This window comes from Rhyacophila brunnea, unplaced genomic scaffold, assembly GCF_057557595.1.
Source record: "Rhyacophila brunnea isolate RB1 unplaced genomic scaffold, BYU_Rbru_1.0 scaffold_17, whole genome shotgun sequence".
NCBI classification, from domain to species: Eukaryota; Metazoa; Arthropoda; class Insecta; order Trichoptera; family Rhyacophilidae; genus Rhyacophila; species Rhyacophila brunnea.
In genome coordinates, this window is record NW_028232827.1 from 37,139,655 (window position 1) to 37,146,169 (window position 6,515).

The window sequence follows — 6,515 nt, forward strand, 5'->3', positions numbered from 1 at the left end:
GGCCTTATGGTGAAGAGGGTTCAGAAGAAATTCTTGAGACTCCTTTACTTGAGGTTGTATGGATACTCGAATTATACTTAGGTACAATAATTGATTATTTATCATTTTTTCGATTATTTGGATGTTTCGTTATCTGGGCTATCTTCATCCCCATTATTTTTGACCATGTCCGATCGTAATAGGATCATATGGACCTCCACAGAGTGGAGGTTTGTATTGACAGATTTTGTATTTTTTACGAGAAATGGATGTCGGCCACTTGCTCAACCTATTAAGCGATGTCCACACTGGCAACAAGTTGCTGGCAACCTCATTAAATTTCGATTAAAATAATTTTTGGTCATATAAATTATGATAATTATCGTGAAATTTAATGAGGTTGCCAGCAACTTGTTGCCAATGTGGACAAGGCATAAGGTCCATACTCTGACTCATACACAAATTGAAAAACAATATGTGTACTTGCCAGACCCAGGTTCAAACCTGGGACCCACGACGCAATAGGCCAACGCTTAAGCCGCGCGGCCATCGTCGGTGTAAATCCCCAATTAGTCCGGATTATCTAGATTCTATTGTACGTAGTATTAATCTTCCTTATTCCTCTCATGAATGATCAATATTTCAATTTTATCCGTACTCTCTGACGTAGGTATGCATTCCCTCTAAAATCATTTCCGAATTACACACAGGTCGAACATTATCCCTTTGATTCCCCATAATAGTTCATTAAAATGATAGGTAATACCTATGACATTTGAAAAGGTTTTATTACATCATTATGGCTGCACTAAATTAAATTTGTCAATTCACCCGTTGATTTCATAATAATATATTATTGCCAGCTAGAATCTAATCGGAAACCAATAAGATAGTAAATAATAATTCGTAAATTGTTTTTATTCGCTGCACGCAATAATAAATAAGATGTACGCTTCGATTGCACGGTGCCGCTGCGCGTGGGGTCATTTTGTGAAAAATAATCGAATGGAATTTGCAATGGAAATATTTTCGATTGATAAACACGACTAATCACGCCATTACAATACGATCAATTTTCATGACGCAGCTCGCTCTAGTAATCTAGTATCTATACCAGTGATTCCCAACCGGTCCTCGGAACCCTGTCAGGGAAGGGATTTTTTTTAGTACCTAGCTAGTATTAATAAAATTGATTATTGTTTTACTAAGTGACATCCCGTGTAGAGCTTGTGATATCTTGACATTTTTCATTTCTCGAGAAGTCGAGAATGGTTTTTTAATTTCTCGAGAAATCGACATTATTACTTACGAAATTACCTCTTCTTGGTATTTTTTTTAGATATTCAGGCCAAAAAGTTTTTACTTACAGACAAATTTATTCCAGCAAAAAAAAAAGATTTCTGTATCATAACCTCTAATCTCGTGCCGGTCATGCGTTGCTTAGGGCAGTACATTCTAAAGGGGCTGTAAATGGCAAGAAGGACTATGATAAACTACCATCGATAGCCGCCTTATGTATAGAATAGTTCTACTGAGAGACAATACATTTCTAAACGCAAAGCCTGTCTTGATTCAAATAATTATTTATCTCGTTTTACCAATATACCATAGTGGTATATTGTGTATTATGTGCCTGATAATTATCTTAGAAATCCAAGACATTGTCATCCCAAAATGCAGAATTAATCTGCCATTGGTTATGCCAATTGAGAGGGCAATAACTGTGTTCAAATATCAATATACTCCACTTGTGTAAATTGAGTTAGGTGGATGTCTTTTTATAAATTCTTAAAATTGGATATACTTACTTAACTCACTTAATGTATTTCCATGTACCTAGGTACCTGCTTCTTTTTAAAATTTTTGCATTTACCCTTCTTGCTTACAAAAATATCAAGACTAAAATCTCTTGTTAGATATAAATGTTCTATATATGGGCCTCTGTCCTATAACATAACCATGGTTGATTGAGTGTTTCAAAGTATTCTAAGATACAAAAATGTTTATGTTACATAATAAATTTTATATATTGAACTGGCAGAACTCCATTATAATTGTTTTAAAACCAAAATTATTTTAACAAAAATAACTTTGTTTCAAAACCATTATGTTTATGTTCTTTGTCAGAAGGTTCACAGGATAGCAGGTAGAAGTTGTGTCAAATGAATTTATTAGGGTTACCGACCCATTAACCATAGACTAATATACTAGTTGCCATTAACCATACCTACTGTTCTTTTAAAATATTCAACCTCAAAATTCGATTAAGCTTAAAACAAAATCTTCTTTTGGAATTAAAAAAATAAAGATAAATTTCGAATCTGGTCAAAAAAAACCTTTTTTTATAATGTTTAATCTTAAGAAGATCATTATGGGCCTCCATAGAGTGGAGGATGTATCAACAGATTTTTGATTTTTTTTCACGAGAAATGGATATTAGCCACTTGTTCAACCTATTATGTCCACTCTGTGGGTTGAAAAACAGCACGTCGCCATCGTGTTCATGCCGTGAAAAGTAGGATGTTCAACCAATATGTGCTACCAGTGCTCACGTGTACATGTGAAACATGAACTCTTATTATATGAGAATCCCAAAAATTTCATGTAGTGCTATGTAGCATGGAATGGTGCATGTTGGGCATAACATGAAATACAGTAAAAGAAACAAATGGATAAAAGACAGACCAGTGGCGCACCCAGGGGCGGGGGGGGGGGGCAAGGGGCCCTGGCACCCAAACATAAAAATTATCAGAATGATTTTAAACATTGAAATTGAAAGCCAATAAACTATAAAAAATGATGGCAAAAAAATGATTTGTAATTCTCTAGCACCCTTTTTAGAAAAATTACTTAAATTTTAATTTCTAATGGTACGTTTACATTTGACATTTATATTGTCATATTTATGTATGACACCATATTCACCAAGTATAAACAGTAATTATATTTGTACCAGCCACTTATTTTGCGTGTGTCGACACTCACCTGTCATTTATTCAATCTACTTATATACGCAAATGTAAACACCGCGTATTCAACAATTCCGAACTTGCCGCGATATATCACCGAAGTTGGACCACCGTCTACTTTTATATCAAGTACCTGACACATTATTCGTAGTTTGACAGGTATCTAGTGAATTGCATATGTATATTTCTAAAACAACGGACAATCAATTATCATAGGTACACCATGAATGTATGCCCAACGTTTACGTTAATAATGTACTCTAGCGATCTGTCAAAAATCATAGACAGTGAGAAATATCGGATGTGCCGAGTTCTATGGATTTTGTTCGAAAATAAAATATCGCTTGTTCTCGGCACATACGATTCATTCTGATGCACTCTGTGAAGAAAAAATGCGCTTCAAATGGTATTACCTAATTCATTTTGGCCCACACCTGCACTCGTAATACGATAATATTATATTGAATATGCAATGACGATCAAGTGCTAGATATCGCAATGTTACTGTTAATCGTTCTTCTACACTTATGGCATTTCTAAATTGTGTGTCTTGTTTTTTGGCAAAAGGTCCAATCATGCAAACTAAAGTTCACAAATTGAGTTGGATCTTCGATTTTAAACTCTGACATTAAACGGAAGGCACCTAGTTCTTCTCGTCGCTGAATCCATTCCCGCACCCATCTAGACCATTTTTTCCTCCTTTTTGTTGCCAAAAGACTTAAAATAATAACACTCGCTGCTTTCTTTTTTAACATTCCCATGTTGACAACTGACATAACGTTTTTGAGAAGTATACAAAATAAGTGTCCGAATAAATTACAATATCATATGTAAACACCGCATATATTTATTCCAATGTTGCCATTGAATAAAGTGTCGAGACTTTATTTCAACGAGAAGTATACCAGAATTTTATGTCAGATCCATGCAGGTGTAAACAGTAAGTGAAATTTTATGTCAGACACATAAAATAAGTATAACGGTATAAGTGTCAGATGTAAACGTACCATACACAACAATTTCGAAACACTAATGTCGGGTCTTTTTAGAAACCCAATCTCTAATGGAACTGTCAAAAAATTCTCGGTGTCCACCCGAATTCCGGAGTGGTGTAGGTCATGGCTGGGGAGGGCTGACAGGACTCTAGCGTGGGGGCCCGGGCTGTGGGGGGCCCGGCGTGTCGCGTCGACCAGATAAATGAGATAAACACTCATCATAAATTAGCTTTAATAGTAAAAAAAAGTCGCCTGGGCATTATTATACTTCATGGCCATGAACATTTTAAATTATATAATTGTGCATTATATTTTCTGATTATTATATTGTGTCGATACTCGACAGCTCCATTATTAAAGTAGATGTATTAAAAATCGCTAATAATTCACTGTATAAGTACCTTTAATTTGAATTAAAACACAATTTGAAAAATGTAAATGTAATGTTTCACACTACCTTTCATCTTAGCGGTAGGTAGGGGGCCCGCCAAATATCCTAGCCTGAGGGTCCGTTTCAGGATGTGGGGGCCATGGTATAGGTACACCAAGTGAAATAGACAAAAAACTGTGTTGAGTAGGTTTGTGTATAAGTTAAATGCAATAATACTTTTTTTTGTCCATTTTCAATTAATATTTTGGAGCCTCAATATTAAAAAACCAAAAATCGACGATAAACATTCGGCGAAAGGAACGACTACACCCACTACAGTCGGTGGTGATGTAAATCAAAAGAACTTTTTTTTTCAGTAGAATTCGGCATAAATATTGTAGCTCTCTAGACCAAGCGGGTACCACAGCCGATATTATTTGAGTAATGTTTTAGCGTACTAGGCGCACATGTCCAGCATGGTCGCTGTTAGTCACTTCCAAACCGCCAGTCGCTGATGACACGCTCAACGGTTACCGCCACTATGCCTCCAATTTAATAAAAACTAGGAGAAACTGTACAAATATATCGCCATGTATTGTGAAAATATGTAAAAATAATTATATGAAGAAGAAAAAGAGCCTATGGGACTAATTTACATTCTCCTCCTTGCCCCCCCCCCCAATATTAAATCCTGGGTGCGCCGCTGAGGGAGACAACAGTATGCGATGTGAAGTCAAGTTAAGTCATACAGCAGTACTCAACAGCCAGTAAACTACAACAGGGCCGTCATAAAACACACTGGATTAAAGAACTTACCAAGTTTGCCAGACGTACATGGCAGTGAAGAACTGGGAATTGAGAAAAGTGGTGGGAGTTGGGGGAGGTCTTCAGCTAGTAGTAGATCAATTCAGACTGATGATGATGACCTAATTAATTTGAGTTTATCAATCCATCAAATACCGTCGTAGTCATAGGAGGTAGGTAGATACAAATATTGTCTTATCGACTCAATATTCATTTCATTTTATTTAGCAAGCCACATTAACTTGTTGAAAACAGATGTTTTTATTATGATCATGTATCAAAGAAAAAACAACAGAACTGACGCAAGTTCTTTTGTATGTGAACGTTAAGTGAAGGTACCTCATACATTATACGTAAAATCAAATCTTATAAGATATAAAAGTTTAGTACCTACCATAAACTTCATAATAATAAGAATCTGGTACATTTCCATTAGATAATTATTGATTGATTTCAAGTGCCAATAGTTTGCCTGAATTGGTTAATTTTTTTGACCATGTCTAATCCTAATAAGATCCTGCTATGGGCCTGTGGAGTGGAGGTTTATATTAACAAATTTTTGTTTTTACATGAAATAGATGTTAGCCACTTACTCAACCTATTAGGTCTACACTCTGACTCCAAACACAAATTGAAAAACAATTTGTGTATTTGCCAGATCTAGGATTCCAACCTGGGACCCACGACATTATAAGCCAACGCGTAAACTGCTCGGCCATCGTGGGGTGGGTTAAAATTAGCTTATTAGAATCCTACAAAAAGCTCCTGCAAATTAATCTTGTTAACAATTGTCACCTCCGAAAGGGGGGGGGGGGGGTGTAGGATGATGCGCTGGACCCCCCCTGATGATGATATAAGATGTCAAGTCACGGTGATATCGTCTGCTGGCTTCTTTCGGGGGCATGCTTATGTTGATTGACAACGTGGAATTATTGGCGAAAACGGCGTTTTATTGTTCGGAATACAGTTACAGTAAAATTAGTACAGCGTAGAAAATAATAAAAAAAATAATTAAATTTAAAATGGCGGTGACGTCGGCGAGCGCGGCACCACAGCCAATGTCATGCTATTGAGAGTTCGAAAACCGAAATGGCAATCAACCTTTTTGGAGAGCAGGTCAACTCTAGGCAAGAATAAAATAAAACCTACAAATTCTGTCACTGAAAAATGACAAAAACACTCTGCATAATATGTACCTGGCTTGTAGGTAGGTACCTTGGATCTCCTATTTCTGAGAATTTCTGCTCACCACAGAAATAGTCAACCCGACCTTTTTTAGGTACCTACCTGCTTTGGAAAGGGAATGTATTTCTTTGCTAGGTAGGTACATATTTTGAAATATTTGAACTAGGTACACAAATACATATTTTTTCAAAATAATCTCAAATCAGATATTCT